Source organism: Bombina bombina, chromosome 2, assembly GCF_027579735.1.
Source record: "Bombina bombina isolate aBomBom1 chromosome 2, aBomBom1.pri, whole genome shotgun sequence".
Taxonomy (NCBI): Eukaryota; Metazoa; Chordata; class Amphibia; order Anura; family Bombinatoridae; genus Bombina; species Bombina bombina.
Genome location: NC_069500.1, coordinates 436697776 through 436714026, shown reverse-complemented (window position 1 = coordinate 436714026; position 16251 = coordinate 436697776). Strand labels below are relative to the sequence as shown.

The 16251-nt window shown below is 39.3% G+C and overlaps 1 protein-coding gene across 1 annotated transcript in view; it reads left to right on the top strand.

Moving 5' to 3' along the window:
* BICDL1 (BICD family like cargo adaptor 1) overlaps positions 1–16251 on the top strand; it is a 261541-nt gene that overhangs the window by 237018 nt on the left and 8272 nt on the right. The window lies entirely within an intron of this gene.

Genomic DNA, 16251 nt, shown 5'->3' with positions numbered 1-16251 from the left:
AGGCAGTAGTGTCTGGAAATTAGGTGTCTGCCTATCAAAAAACATAATTTATGTAAGAACTTACCTGATAAATTTCTTTCTTTCATATTGGCAAGAGTCCATGAGCTAGTGACGTATGGGATATACAATTCTACCAGGAGGGGCAAAGTTTCCCAAACCTCAAAATGCCTATAAATACACCCCTCACCACACCCAAAATTCAGTTTAACAAATAGCCAAGCAGTGTGGTGATAAAGAAAGGAGTAGAAAGCATCAACAAAAGAAATTTGGAAATAATTGTGCTTTATACAAAAAAGCATAACCACCATAAAAAAGGTGGGCCTCATGGACTCTTGCTTGAAAAAGGGCTTATTGTTCCCCTGGAACGTTGCTTTGCTGTGTTGGATCCAAAGTAACGAAAAATCACCCGGGGAACTCTGTTAAAATCAGCCATCTTTATTTCATTCACTTGTTAAAAGCTTTTCATTTCCAGTAAACAGGTTTAAAAGGATCCTCCGTGCATCTGTGTATTAGACACACATGTTGATCCACTGAGAGTAGCGTCAAGGGGTCAGCTGACGCGTTTCGGCGAATAGCCGTAGTCAAAGCTGTTTGACCCCCTCACACACCTCTGTGTTTAAAAGACACTTAGTAAAATGCCATTGGTTACAAAAAAAATGACGCTACGATTTTCAATTGGTTACATTGCATTCCTTCATCTCGCTAATGCTTTATTACCTTGTATTCACAAAGCACCTGTTTCCTGTTCATTGCATGTATAACATTTCATAACTTTATTTACTCACTAATTCTGCACATCTTTTCTTTCTTATCACCATTCAGATTTATTATCCCAGTCTTATGTTACGCTTTTTGTTCTTGGTTTTTATTTTTATTCGCTGCTTATCTAATGTTCAGCTCAGAGCAAAAAAGCACTGATGATATTATTTAGCATTTATACTCCATACTTTGTTTAGATTCGTATATTTGAATTAATATTTTATTAGCTTCCATATCATATGTGACTTAGTTAGTCATTAATTTTTATTTTAAATTCAAGTCTAAACATTCCTGCTCCTTATTTCCTTAAGTTACAGCGTTTGATATTCACTTCCTTTTAAATCGAATAAGTAGTTTACCTATGTTCTTATCTGTTATTTACTTCTGTGAAATACGTCTTTATTTCTTTCAACTGCCCTGCACAAAAATATTACAAATATGTGGCACGGTTGATCTTTTTGTATATAACTTAGTTGGATTTTAAATATATATTGCTGCATCTTGATTGTTATATGTGCCTGTTCATTACAATATATACAACATTTTCTGATGTTATAATTAGTGGCTACCATGTACTAGTTTTATAAAAGTATTTACACTTTTATTCCCAAAAATTTATGACATCTGATTCGAGGTTTAGACTCTTGGGAAACCTTGTCTGTAATTTAATCATCAAAAATATTTCTTGTTTGGCTAGAATATAATTTAAGTCACCTCCCCCCTTTTGGGTACCCTTACTTTCTCTATAATTGTCCATCTTAATGAATTTGGATTCTTTGCATGTTTCCTTGTGAAGTGTTCTATTAAAGGTGTTGTCATTGTGCCAGTTTTAATATTTGTGATATGCTCACGTATACGGCTCCTCACCTCCCATGTCGTTAACCCTGTATACTGTACATTACATGACTGACATGTCAGTAAATATATGCAATTGGTCGCCCTACAATTTAGACATTCTCGCTGGTTAAAGACTCTTCCAGTAGCTTCACTGCTAAATTGATTTCCTGGAGTTAAATATTCGCATGCTGTACAAGTATGGTTGCTGCATGGGAATACACCTACACAACTCAACCAAGAGCTTATGGAAGTTCTACTTTCTTGAAGTTTTGTAGGTGCTACAATGTTGCCTACTGTCTTCTCTCTTCTATATGAGAATTGACAATCTCTTTTTGCAACATTTGCCAGGAGGTCATCCGCACTCAGAATAGAAAGATTCTTTCTTATTATGTCACAGACTGTGTGATATTGATCACTATAGTCTGTGACAAAATAAATACCTTTGTCACTATTACTTTTTCTTTCTGTCTTGGGTTTATCTTGGAGCAAGCTTTCTCTTCCAATTTTTCTTACTGTTTTATTTACACTCTTTACCATTGTTGCATTATATCCTCTCCCTTTCAATCTTTCCTCTAAGTCCTTCGCTTGTTTATCATATTCATCTTTTTTAGTACAGTTTCGTCTCAGCCTTACAAACTGTCCCTTTGTAATTGCTTTGAAAATACCCTTTGGGTGGCAGCTTTTAGCATGGAGTACTATATTTCCAGAGATAGGTTTCCTGAAAATAGTACTTGTGACTCCTTCTTCTTCAGATCCTGTAATCTTGATGTCAAGATACTCAATGCTATGCTTTTCATATTGGTATGTGAAACTTATACCTATATTGTTGTTTAATTCATTTACGAAAGTCTCTGCTGAGTCCCTGTCTCTATCCCAAATTAAAATCAAATCGTCTATAAACCTTCTGTAGAATTTTATCCTGCCCTGCTGGCACCCACTATCTCAAAAGATGTGGAACAGCTCCCACCAACCCATAAAAAGGTTGGCGTAAGAGGGGGCAAATATTTTTGTGCAGGGTAGTTGAAAGAAATAAAGACGTATTTCACAGAAGTAAATAACAGATAAGAACATAGGTAAACTACTTATTCGATTTAAAAGGAAGTGAATATCAAACGCTGTAACTTAAGGAAATAAGGAGCAGGAATGTTTAGACTTGAATTTAAAATCAAAATTAATGACTAACTAAGTCACATATTATGATATGGAAGCTAATAAAATATTAATTCAAATATACGAATCTAAACAAAGTATGGAGTATAAATGCTAAATAATATCATCAGTGCTTTTTTGCTCTGAGCTGAACATTAGATAAGCAGCGAATAAAAATAAAAACCAAGAATAAAAAGCGTAACATAAGACTGGGATAATAAATCTGAATGGTGATAAGAAAGAAAAGATGTGCAGAATTAGTGAGTAAATAAAGTTATGAAATGTTATACATGCAATGAACAGTAAACAGGTGCTTTGTGAATACAAGGTAAAAAAGCATTAGCGAGATGAAGGAATGCAATGTAACCAATTGAAAATCGTAGCGTCATGTTTTTTTGTAACCAATGGCATTTTTACTAAGTTTCTTTTAAACACAGAGGTGTGTGAGGGGGTCAAACAGCTTTGACTACGGCTATTCGCCGAAACGCGTCAGCTGACCCCTTGACGCTACTCTCAGTGGATCAACATGTGTGTCTAATACACAGATGCACGGAGGATCCTTTTAAACCTGTTTGCTGGAAATTAAAAGCTTTTAACAAGTGAATGAAATAAAGATTGCTGATTTTAACAGAGTTCCCCGGGTGATTTTTCTTTACTTTGGATTGAGTGCCGTACCTTAAATCCGGGTTGAGCTCTGCAACGGAAGGCGTGGATAACGTCCGGTAAACAGTACACTGAACGCAGGACCCGGGCCGGTGTCTCTGAGGAGGAGAGGAGCTGAGCGGTGAGTAACTGACATATGTTGATTCGTATTCATTGCTAATAAGAGCGTGAAAGTCACACCACAAAAAAGAGCCCTCTCTATGGACCGGAGCCGGTCTGTCACACATACATAGAAAAGAAAAAGAAGTGAGAATGTGTATTTAGTATGGCCGTTACTGACCCGGTTGTCCTAATTAAGAAACAGTAATGGAGGAATGAAAGTGTACTCACAGTAAAGTTAAAGGACTTTATTATATGTTTTGATGTGGAATCATTTTGTAAAAGGAATAATTGGAACGCAGAAACTGATCACAGTGGAGGGAGCTTAGACTCAGTGTTGTTTTTGCTGTGTTGGACCCTGTATGAAAAATAAGTCACTTTGCTCACTACAGCTGGAGATTACTTTTTTACTTGATTTGTTTGGTAAGCCTCCTCCGTGCTCTTGTGAGTAGTGGGTGCAGTATTCATTTTTGCTTACCTCATGGACTCTTGCCAATATGAAAGAAATTAATTTATCAGGTAAGTTCTTACATAAATTATGTTTTCTTTCATGTAATTGGCAAGAGTCCATGAGCTAGTGACGTATGGGATAGCAATACCCAAGATGTGGAACTCCACGCAAGAGTCACTAGAGAGGGAGGGATAAAAATAAAAAAAGCCATTTTCCTCTGAAAAAATTAATCCACAACCCAAAAAAATAAGTTTACTCTCATAAATGAAAGACAAAAACTTAAATCAAAAGCAGAAGAATCAAACAAACAGCTGCCTGAAGAACTTTTCTACCAAAAACTGCTTCTGAAGAAGCAAATACATCAAAACGGTAGAATTTAGTAAATGTATGCAAGGAGGACCAAGTTGCCGCTTTGCAAATCTGATCAACTAAAGCTTCATTCTTAAAGGCCCACAAAGTGGAGACTGATCTAGTAGAATGAGCTGTAATTCTCTGAGGCGGGGCCTGACCCGACTCCAAATAAGCTTGATGAATCAAAAGTTTTAACCAAGAAGCCAAGGAAAAAGCTCTTACCACATCCAAAGAATGTAAGAATCTTTCCAAAGAATTCTTAGGATTAGGACACAAGGAAGGGACAACAATTTCTCTACTAATGTTGTTAGAATTCGCAACCTTAGGTAAAAATTGAAAAGAAGTCCGCAAAACTGCCTTATCCTGATGAAAAATCAGAAAAGGAGACTCACAAGAAAGAGCAGATAGCTCAGAAACTCTTCTAGCAGAAGAGATAGCCAGAAGGAACAACACTTTCCAAGAAAGTAGTTTAATGTCCAAAGAATGCATAGCTCGCCAGAAACAGCAGTTATGAAGCAGCGGTCAAAAAGACCGCTGCTCCATAACCTGTCCGCCTGCTCTGATCGGGTTGATTGACACCCCCCTGCTGGCAGCCGATTGGCGAGTCTGCAGGGGGTGGCGTTGCACCAGCAGTTCTTGTGAGCTGCTGGTGGAATGCTGAATACGGCGAGCGTATTGCTCGCTGTATTCAGCGAGGTCTGGTGGACCTGATCCGCAGTGTCGGATCAGATCCGCCAGACCTTGATACATATGCCCCATAGGCTCAAATGGAGGAGCCTGTAAAGCCTTCAAAACCAAATTGACTCCAAGGAGGAGAAATTGATTCAATGACAGACTTAATACGAACTAAAGCCTGTACAAAACAGTGAATATCTGGAAATATAGCAATCTTTCTGTGAAATAAAACCGAAAGAGCAGAGATTTGTCCCTTCAAGGAACTTGCAGACAAACCCTTATCCAAACCATCCTGAAGAAACTGTAAAATTCTAGGAATTCTAAAAGAATGCCAAGAGAATTTATGAGAAGAACACCATGAAATGTAAGTCTTCCAAACTCTATAATAAATCTTTCTAGAGACAGATTTACGAGCCTGTAACATAGTATTAATCACTGAGTCAGAGAAACCTCTGAGACTTAGTACTAAGCATTTAATTTCCATACCTTCAAATTTAATGATTTGAGATCCTGATGGAAAAAAAGACCTTGAGACAGTAGGTCCGGCCTTAACAGAAGTGGCCAAGGTTGGCAACTGGACATCTGAACCAGATCCCCATACCAAAACCTGTGTGGCCATGCTGGAGCCACCAGCAACACAAACGATTGTTCCATGATGATTTTGGCGATCACTCTTGGAAGAAGAACTAGAGGCGGGAAAATGTAAGCAGGATGATAACACCAAGGAAGTGTCAGCGCATTCACTGCTTCCGCCTGAACATCCCTGGACCTGGACAGGTATCTGGGAAGTTTCTTGTTTAGATGAGAGGCCATGAGATCTATTTCTCGAAGACCCCACATCTGAACAATCTGAGAAAACACATCTGGATGGAGAGACCACTCCCCTGGATGTAAAGTCTGACGGCTGAGATAATCCGCCTCCCAATTGTCTACACCTGGGATATGCACCGCAGAGATTAGACAGGAGCTGGATTCCGCCCAAGCAAGTATCCGAGATACTTCTTTCATAGCTTGGGGACTGTGAGTCCCACCCTGATGATTGACATATGCCACTGTTGTGATATTGTTTGTCTGAAAACAAATGAACGGTTCTCTCTTTAACAGAGGCCAAAACTGAAGAGCTCTGAGAATTGCACGGAGTTCTAAAATATTTATTGGTAATCTCGCCTCTTGAGATTTCCAAACCCCTTGTGCTGTCAGAGATCCCCAAACAGCTCCCCAACCTGAAAGACTCACATCTATTGTGATCACAGTCCAGGTTGGCCGAACAAAAGAAGCCCCTTGAACTAACCCCTTGGTGATCTATCCACCACGTCAGAGAGTGTCAAACATTGGGATTTATGGATATTAATTGTATATCTTTTTATAATCCCTGCACCATTGGTTCAGCATACAAAGCTGTAGAGGTCTCATGTGAAAACGAGCAAAGGGGATCGCGTCCGATGCTGCAGTCATGAGACCTAAAACTTCCATGCACATAGCCACTGAAGGGAATGACTGAGACTGAAGGTGCCGGCAGGATGCAACCAATTTTAAATGTCTCTTGCCTGTTAGAGACAGAGTCATGGACACTGAATCTATCTGGAAGCCTAAAAAGGTGACCCTTGTCTGAGGAATCAAGAAACTTTTTGGTAAATTGATCCTCCAACCATGTTTCCGAAGAAACAACACAAGTTGATTTGCGTGAGATTCTGCAGAACGTAAAGACTGAGCTAGTACAAAGATATCGTCCAAATAAGGAAACGCTGCAATAACCTGTTCTCTGATTACAGAGACTAGGGCACCTAGAACCTTTGAAAAGATTCTTGGAGCTGTTGCTAGGCCAAATGGAAGAGCAACTAATTGGTAATGCTTGTCTAGAAAAGAGAATCTCAGGAACTGATAATGTTCTGGATGAATCGGAATATGAAGGTATGCATCCTGCAAGTCTATTGTGGACATATAATGTCCTCGCTGAACAAAAGGCAGAATAGTCCTTATAGTCACCCTCTTGAAAGTTGGTACTCTTACATAATAATTCAAAATTTTCAGATCCAGAACTGGTCTGAATAAATTTTCCTTCTTTGGGACAATGAATAGATTTGAATAAAACCCTGAAAAGGAACTGGCATGATTACCCCTGAAGACTCCAGGTCTGAAACACACTTCAGGAAAGCCTGAGCTTTTACTGGATTCACTGGGATACGTGAGAGAGAGAAAAATCTCACAGGAGGTCTTACCCTGAATCCTATTCGATACCCTTGAGAGACAATGCTCTGAATCCATTGATTTTGGACATAATTTATCCAAATATCTTTGAAACACCTTAATCTGCCCCCTACCAGCTGAGCTGGAATGAGGGACGCACCTTCATGCGTACTTAGGGGCTGACTTTGGTTTCTTAAATGGCTTGGATTTATTCAAATTTGAGGAAGGCTTCAAATTGGAAACAGATTCCTTGGGGGAAGGATTGGGTTTTTGTTCCTTATTTTGATGAAAGGAACGAAAACGGTTAGAAGCCTTAGATTTACCCTTAGGTTTTTTATCCTGAGGCAGAAAAACTCCCTTTCCCCCAGTTACAGTTGAAATAATAGAATCCAACTGAGAACCAAATAAATTATTACCTTGGAAAGAAAGAGATAATAATCTAGACTTAGATGTCATATCAGCATTCCAAGATTTAAGCCACAAAGCTCTTCTAGCTAATACAGTTAAAGACATGGATCTAACATCAATTTTGATAATATCAAAAATGGCATCACAAATAAAATGATTAGCATATTGCAGTAAGCGAATAATGCTAGATATGTCAGAATCCAATTCTTGTTGCGCTAAATTCTCCAACCAGAAAGTTGATGTAGCCGCAACATCAGCCAAATAAATTGCAGGTCTGAGAAGATGACCTGAATATAAATAGACCTTCCTTACATAAGATTCAAGCTTCCTATCTAAAGGATCCTTAAAGGAAGTACTATCTTCCATAGGAATAGTGGTACGTTTAGCAAGAGTAGAAATAGCCCCATCAACTTTGGGGATTTTTTCCCAAAACTCTATAGAATTTGCTGGTAAAGGATACAATTTTTTTTAAACCTTGAAGAAGGAATAAAAGTAGTACCTGGCTTATTCCATTCCTTAGAAATCATATCAGAAATAACCTCAGGAATAGGAAAAACCCCTGGAGAAGCCACAGGAGATTTAAAAAACAGCATTTAAATGTTTATTAGACTTAATATCAACAGGACTGGTTACCTCAATATCCAAAGTAATTAGCACTTCTTTTAATAAAGAATGCATATACTCTATTTTAAATAAATAAGTAGATTTGTCAGTGTCAATGTCTGAGGAAGGATCTTCTGAATCAGATAGATCCTCATCAGAGGAGGATAAATTATTATGTTGTTGGTCATTTGAAATTTCATCAACTGAATGAGAAGTTTTAAAAGACCTTTTACGTTTATTAGAAGGTGGAAATGCAGACAAAGCCTTCTGGATAGAATCAGAAACAAAGTCTTTAAAATTCATAGGTATATCATGTACATTACATTAGAAGTTGAAGGAACTGCAACTGGCAATGTACTATTACTGATGGACACACTATCTGCATGTAAAAGTTTATCATGACAACTATTACAAATGACATTTGGTGGAATAATTTCCACAATCTTACAACAAATGCACTTAGCTTTGGTAGAACCGATGTCAGGCAGCAAAGTTACAGCAGATCAGGATCAGATTTACATTTTGCAAGATTTCTCAAAGAAAAAACAACATATAAAGCAAAATGATCAATTTCCTCATATGACAGGAATGGGAAAAAAATGCAAATAGCATAGCCCTCTGATACAGAAAAAAAGCAAGAGGCAAACATCAATGGGGTATTAAAATAATGAAAAAAGTTTGGCGCCAAGTATGACGCACAACGTAACTGAAAACTTTTTTGGCACTAATAATAACCGGAAATGACACACTCGCGTTACTAATGACGCAACCGTGTGTAAGGCTTCGGCGTCAACTATGACGCCGGAAATGACGAAGTTATGTCAGACATATTTTTTGTGCCAAGAATGACGCAATAAAGTCTAGCATTTGGCGCACCCGCGGGCCTAATACCGCCCGCAATTTGTAAGAAAGTAGTCAATTGAAAAAAAGACTAAACCCCAGGTAAGAAAACAATTTCTTAAAAATGTTTATTTCCCCCAAATATGAAACTGACAGTCTGCAGAAGGAAATACATGAACCTGACTCATGGCAAAAATAAGTACAATACATATATTTAGAACTTTATATAAATGCATAAAGTGCCAAACCATAGCGGAGGTGCCTTAAGTAATAAAAAAATACTTTCCAAAAGACACCCATCCACATACAGGGAGTGCAGAATTATTGGGCAAGTTGTATTTTTGAGGATTAATTTTATTATTGAACAATAACCATGTTCTCAATGAACCCAAAAAACTCATTAATATCAAAGCTGAATAGTTTTGGAAGTAGTTTTTAGTTTGCTTTTAGTTATAGCTATTTTAGGGGGATATCTGTGTGTGCAGGTGACTATTACTGTGCATAATTATTAGGCAACTTAACAAAAAACAAATATATACCCATTTCAATTATTTATTTTTACCAGTGAAACCAATATAACATCTCAACATTCACAAATATACATTTCTGACATTCAAAAACAAAACAAAAACAAATCAGTGACCAATATAGCCACCTTTCTTTGCAAGGACACTCAAAAGCCTGCCATCCATGGATTCGGTCAGTGTTTTGATCTGTTCACCATCAACATTGCGTGCAGCAGCAACCACAGCCTCCCAGACACTGTTCAGAGAGGTGTACTGTTTTCCCTCCTTGTAAATCTCACATTTGATGATGGACCACAGGTTCTCAATGGGGTTCAGATCAGGTGAACAAGGAGGCCATGTCATTAGATTTTCTTCTTTTATACCCTTTCTTGCCAGCCACGCTGTGGAGTACTTGGACGCGTGTGATGGAGCATTGTCCTGCATGAAAATCATGTTTTTCTTGAAGGATGCAGACTTCTTCCTGTACCACTGCTTGAAGAAGGTGTCTTCCAGAAACTGGCAGTAGGACTGGGAGTTGAGCTTGACTCCATCCTCAACCCGAAAAGGCCCCACAAGCTCATCTTTGATGATACCAGCCCAAACCAGTACTCCACCTCCACCTTGCTGGCGTCTGAGTCGGACTGGAGCTCTCTGCCCTTTACCAATCCAGCCACGGGCCCATCCATCTGGCCCATCAAGACTCACTCTCATTTCATCAGTCCATAAAACCTTACAAAAATCAGTCTTGAGATATTTCTTGGCCCAGTCTTGACGTTTCAGCTTGTGTGTCTTGTTGTGGTGGTCGTCTTTCAGCCTTTCTTACCTTGGCCATGTCTCTGAGTATTGCACACCTTGTGCTTTTGGGCACTCCAGTGATGTTGCAGCTCTGAAATATGGCCAAACTGGTGGCAAGTGGCATCTTGGCAGCTGCACGCTTGACTTTTCTCAGTTCATGGGCAGTTATTTTGCGCCTTGGTTTTTCCACACGCTTCTTGCGACCCTGTTGACTATTTTGAATGAAACGCTTGATTGTACGATGATCACGCTTCAGAAGCTTTGCAATTTTAAGAGTGCTGCATCCCTCTGCAAGATATCTCACTATTTTTGACTTTTCTGAGCCTGTCAAGTCCTTCTTTTGACCCATTTTGCCAAAGGAAAGGAAGTTGCCTAATAATTATGCACACCTGATATAGGGTGTTGATGTCATTAGACCACACCCCTTCTCATTACAGAGATGCACATCACCTAATATGCTTAATTGGTAGTAGGCTTTCGAGCCTATACAGCTTGGAGTAAGACAACATGCATAAAGAGGATGATGTGGTCAAAATACTCATTTGCCTAATAATTCTGCACTCCCTGTATAGCAGATAGCTCAAACAGTTATCAGTAGAGGTAATGGTAAATTGAGAGTATATCGTCGATCTGTAAAGGGAGGTAGGAGATGAATCTCTACGACCGATAACAGAGAACCTATGAAATAGACCCCTGTTAGGGAAATCATCGTATTCAATAAGTGATACTCCCTTCACGTCCCTCTGACATTCGCTGTACTCTGAGAGGAATCGGGCTTCAACAATGCTGAGAAGCGCATATCAACGTAGAAATCTTAGCACAAACTTACTTCACCACCTCCATAGGAGGCAAAGTTTGTAAAACTGAATTGTGGGTGTGGTGAGGGGTGTATTTATAGGCATTTTGAGGTTTGGGAAACTTTGCCCCTCCTGGTAGGATTGTATATCCCATAAGTCACTAGCTCGTGGACTCTTGCCAATTACATGAAAGAAATGGTTTTTGTCCCAACCAAATTAATAGTAGACTCCACAGCATGAGTATTAGTTGCCAGGAGTAATGACTTGTTGACTCTCACCACCTTATAAATGTATGCTTACCTGATAAATGAATTTCTTTCATGGTAGATGAGTCCACAAGACCCACCCATCTTACTACTTACTTTTTTTTTTCTTTTGGTGGCTGTTCTAGTTTGCATCTCATTTTCTCTTTGTCCTTTCCTACATTTCTTCTTCTTGCTTGGCTATACGTCAAATTGGCATGCAAGTAAGGTGAGGGATTAAGTCAGTGTTTCCCAAACCCAGTCCTCTAAACAGGCCACATATTCATTATATCTTAACTAGAGCACAGGTGAAGTAATCAGTTCACCTGTGCTCTAGTTAAGATATAATAAATATGTGACCTGTTAAGGGTCTTGAGCACTGGAGTTGGGAAACACTGGATTAAGTTCTCTTGGAGTTTTGGGAATGTTTGCCTCCTCCTAGTGGCCAGAATTTGAATCCCAGGACTAATGACTTGTGGACTCTCACCGTGAAATAAATGAATTTATCAGGTAAGGATACTTTTAATTTTTTAGCAGTTAATGTTCCTTTTAACTATATATATATATATATCACCAATGAAAATAATAGCTGATATGGATTAAAAAGAAAATACAGTTGCTGCCAGTGAAATCAAGCAGTATGGTGGTATTCTAGATGTAGAATGCTAGCCAACTTATCAGTGCCAACTTGGGCTCTTTTAACATGTTTACCACCCATGGCTTAAGCGGTTGCTTTATACTCTTTTTCAAGGTCACTTTTGTCATTTCACTATACAAATAGGTTCTTGCTTGGCTATACTTCAAGGAAAATGTTCTACCTTACCATAGAATATATAACCAACAAAGCATAACTGGGCCTTAAGGGTTAAGACATTTTATTTATTTGGAAGCATCAGTCTGGTATTAACAACTAGGCCACATTTGCTAATGTCAAGTTTGATTGTTAAAGGGACACTGTACCCAAAAATTTTCTTTTGTGATTCAGATTGAGCATGAAATTTTAAGCAACTTTCTAATTTACTCCTATTTTCAAATTTTCTTCATTCTCTTGATATCTTTATTTGAAATGCAAGAATGTAAGTTTAGATGCCGGCCCATTTTTGGTGAACAACCTGGGTTGTTCTTGCTGATTGGTGGATAAATTCATCCACCAATAAAAAAGTGCTGTCCAGAGTACTGAAACCAAAAAAAGCTTAGATGCCTTCTTTTTCAAATAAAGATAGCAAGAGAACGAAGAAAAATTGATAATCGGAGTAAATTAGAAAGTTGCTTAAAATTGCATGCTCTGTCTGAATTACAAAAGAAAAACTTTGGGTTCAGTGTCCCTTTAAGAAAATGCAGTGGCACCTAAGACCATAAAAAAAGCCAGATTTTAAAAATCACTCTACTTTAACAGGTTAAAACATAACATTTAAATAAATACAATAAAATAACGATTTGGTTAAAAAAAAAAAGACTATTTTTGGGAAAACAAATTTCTGCAGGTTTTGCCAGGGATATACACTTTTATTGCAAATTTAAATTGGCACTTGCAATGTACAGTATTAGTCTCTGAGGAAAGTCAAAGCCCTAACCAAATTGCAGACTCTCTTTTAGGAGCAATGTTATGGGTGGGGAGAACTTGTTCACCACTCAACATGGTTGTGACAATAACCCCAAATACCAGTTACCTACATCAATATGGGGTCTTGTCAGTAAAGCTCATTTTAGGGCACAAATTTGGGTATATGTGCACTAATGCTCAGAGAATACTCTTCCATTGGTATTTGTTGGAAAATGCAAGTAGTTGCAATGTTAACTGGCACATCCACTGTACAAAGGGACATTATTAAAATAAATATTTATGGCATTTTTGTCTCTTGTTTTGTAGCATTATGTCCCTGATTTAAAATGACACATGCTCAAATCAAAACCTATGCAAGGTTTATTAAAAACAAAAAAAAATTGTATCTAGAATGAGAGTACAGTTTGTTAAAAGGGTTTACGTATATGTGATTTCTACATCTTTATGTTAAATACATTGATAAAAAGTTAATTACTTATGGGATTACGCCTCCTAGTCAGCAGGAAGTGGCAAAGAGCACCACAGCAGAGCTGTATATATATAGCTCCTCCCTTCCCTCTCATTCGACCGAAGTTAGGAAGAGAAAGGAAAAGCCAAAGGTGCAGAGGTGACTGAAGTTTAACAAAAATAAGTAAATACCCGTCTTAGAAATGACAGGGTGGGCCGTGGACTCGTCATATCGTAAAATAAATACATTTATCAGGTAAGCATAAATTTCCTTTTCTTCTACAAGATATGACGAGTCCACGGATTTCATCCTTACTTATGGGATACAATACCAAAGCTATAGGACACGGATGAAAGAGAGTGTCAAGACAGGAACCTAAACAGAAGGCACCACTGCTTGAAGAACCTTTCTCCCAAAACCAGCCTCAGATGAAGCAAAAGTATCAAATTTGGAAAAAGTGTGAAGAGACGACCAAGTTGCTGCCTTGCAAATCTGTTCAACAGAAGCATTGTTTTTAAATGCCCATAAAGAAGCCACAGCCCTAGTAGAATGAGCCGTAATTCTTTCAGGAGGCTGCTGTCTGGCAGTCTCATATGCCAGACGGATGATACTCTTCAGCCAAAAAGAAAGAGAGGTAGCCGTAGCCTTCTGGCCCCTATGCTTTCCAGAAAAAACAATAAATAATGAAGATGATTGACGAAAATCTTTAGTCGCCTGCAAGTAAAACTTCAGGGCACGGTCCAAGTTATGCAACAGACGCTCCTTCTTAGAAGAAGGATTAGGACACAATGAAGGAACAACGATTTCCTGATTAATCTTATTAGAAACAACCTTAGGAAGAAAACCAGGTTTGGTACGTAAAACCACCTTATCAGAATGGAAAATAAGATAAGGAGAGTCACATTGTAATGCTGAAAGAAATAGCAACCAAAAATAAAACCTTCCAAGATAATAACTTAATATCTACGGAATGCATGGGTTCAAACGGAACCCCTTGAAGAACATTAAGAACTAAATTCAAACTCCAGGGTGGAGCAATAGTTCTAAACACAGGTTTGATTCTAGTCTAAGCCTGACAGACAGACTGGAACATCTGCCAAACGCTTGTGTAGTAAAATAAACAAAGCAGAAATTTGTCCCTTTAAGTAACTTGCTGACAACCCTTTCTCCAATCCTTCTTGGAGAAAAGATAAAATCCTTGGAATCCTAACTCTCCTCCATTAGTAGCCCTTGGATTCGCACCAAGATCTTTCTAGTGACAGGCTTACGTGCCTGAATCAAAGTATCAATGACTGAATCAGAGAACCCCTGCTTAGATAAAATCAAGCGTTCAATCTTCAGGCAGTCAGCTGAAGAGAAACTAGATTTGGATGATGGAAGGGTCCCTGAATGAGAAGGTCCTGCCTCAATGGATGCTTCCACGGCGGGGCAGAGAGGACATGTCTACCAGATCGGCGTACCAAGTCCTGCGAGGCCACGCAGTCATGATTAGAATTACAGAAGCCCTCTCCTGTTTGATCCGAGCAATCACCCGGGGAAGGAGAGCAAATGGTGGAAACACATAAGCTAGGTTGAACGACCAAGGCATCTATCAGTTGGGCCTGAGGATCCCTTGACCTGGATCCGTATCTTGGGAGCTTGGCATTCTGATGAGACACCAACAGATCCAATTCCGGTCTGCCCCATCTGGGAATCAGGGTGGCAAAGACCTCTGGATGGAGTTCCCACCCTGGATGAAACGTCTGTCTGCTCAAAAAGTCCGCTTCCCAGTTGTCCACTCCTGGGATGTAGATTGCTTACAGATAACAAGAGTGAGCCTCTGCCCACTGAATTATCTTGGACACTTCTGTCATCGCTAAGGAACTCCTCGTTCCTCCCTGATGATTGATGTAAGCCACAGCCAATATGTTGTCCGCCTGAAATCGGATGAATTTGGCCGAAGCCAACTGAGACCAAGCCTGAAGCGCATTGAATATTGCTCTTAATTCCAGAATATTGATTGGAAGCAGAGACTCCTATCGAGTCCACACCCCCTGAGCCTTCAGGGAATTCCAGACCGCACCCCAGCCTAGTAGGCTGGTGTCCGTTGTCACTATCACCCAAGAGGGTCTGCGGAAGCACGTCCCTTGGGACAGATGATCCGGCGACAACCACCAAAGAAGAGAGTCTCTTGTCTCCTGATCCAGATTTATCTGAGGAGACAAATTTACATAATCTCTATTCCACTGCTCAAGCATGCACAGTTGTAGTGGTCTGAGACGAAAGCGAGCAAACGGAATGATGTCCATTGCTGCCACCATCAATCCAATCACCTCCCTGCACTGAGCCACTGATGGTCGAGGATTGGACTGAAGGGCTCGGCATGTATTCATAATCTTTAACTTTCTGACCTCTGTCAAGAATATTTTCATGGATATAGAATCTATTAGTTCCCAAGAAGGGAACCCTTGTCTGTGGAATTAGTGAACTCTTTTCTAGATTCACCTTCCACCAGTGAGTCCTCAGAAAGGACAGAACCATGTCTGTATGAGATTTTGTCAGATGGTAAGACGATGCCTGGATCAAAATATTGTCCAGATAAGGCGCCACTGCAATACCTCGTGGCCTGAGTACCGCCAGAAGGGACCCTAGAACCTTTGTGAAGATCCTAGGTGCTGTGGCCAACCCGAAGGGAAGAGCCACGAACTGAAAATGTTTGTCTAGGAAGGCAAACTTTAGGAACTGGTGATGATCCTTGTGGATAGGAATATGAAGATATGCATCCTTCAAGTCCATGGTAGTCAAATATTGACCCTCCTGGATCAATGGTAGAATTGTTCGAATAGTCTCCGTCTTGAAGGATGGGACTCTGAGAAACTTGTTTAGACTCTTGAGATC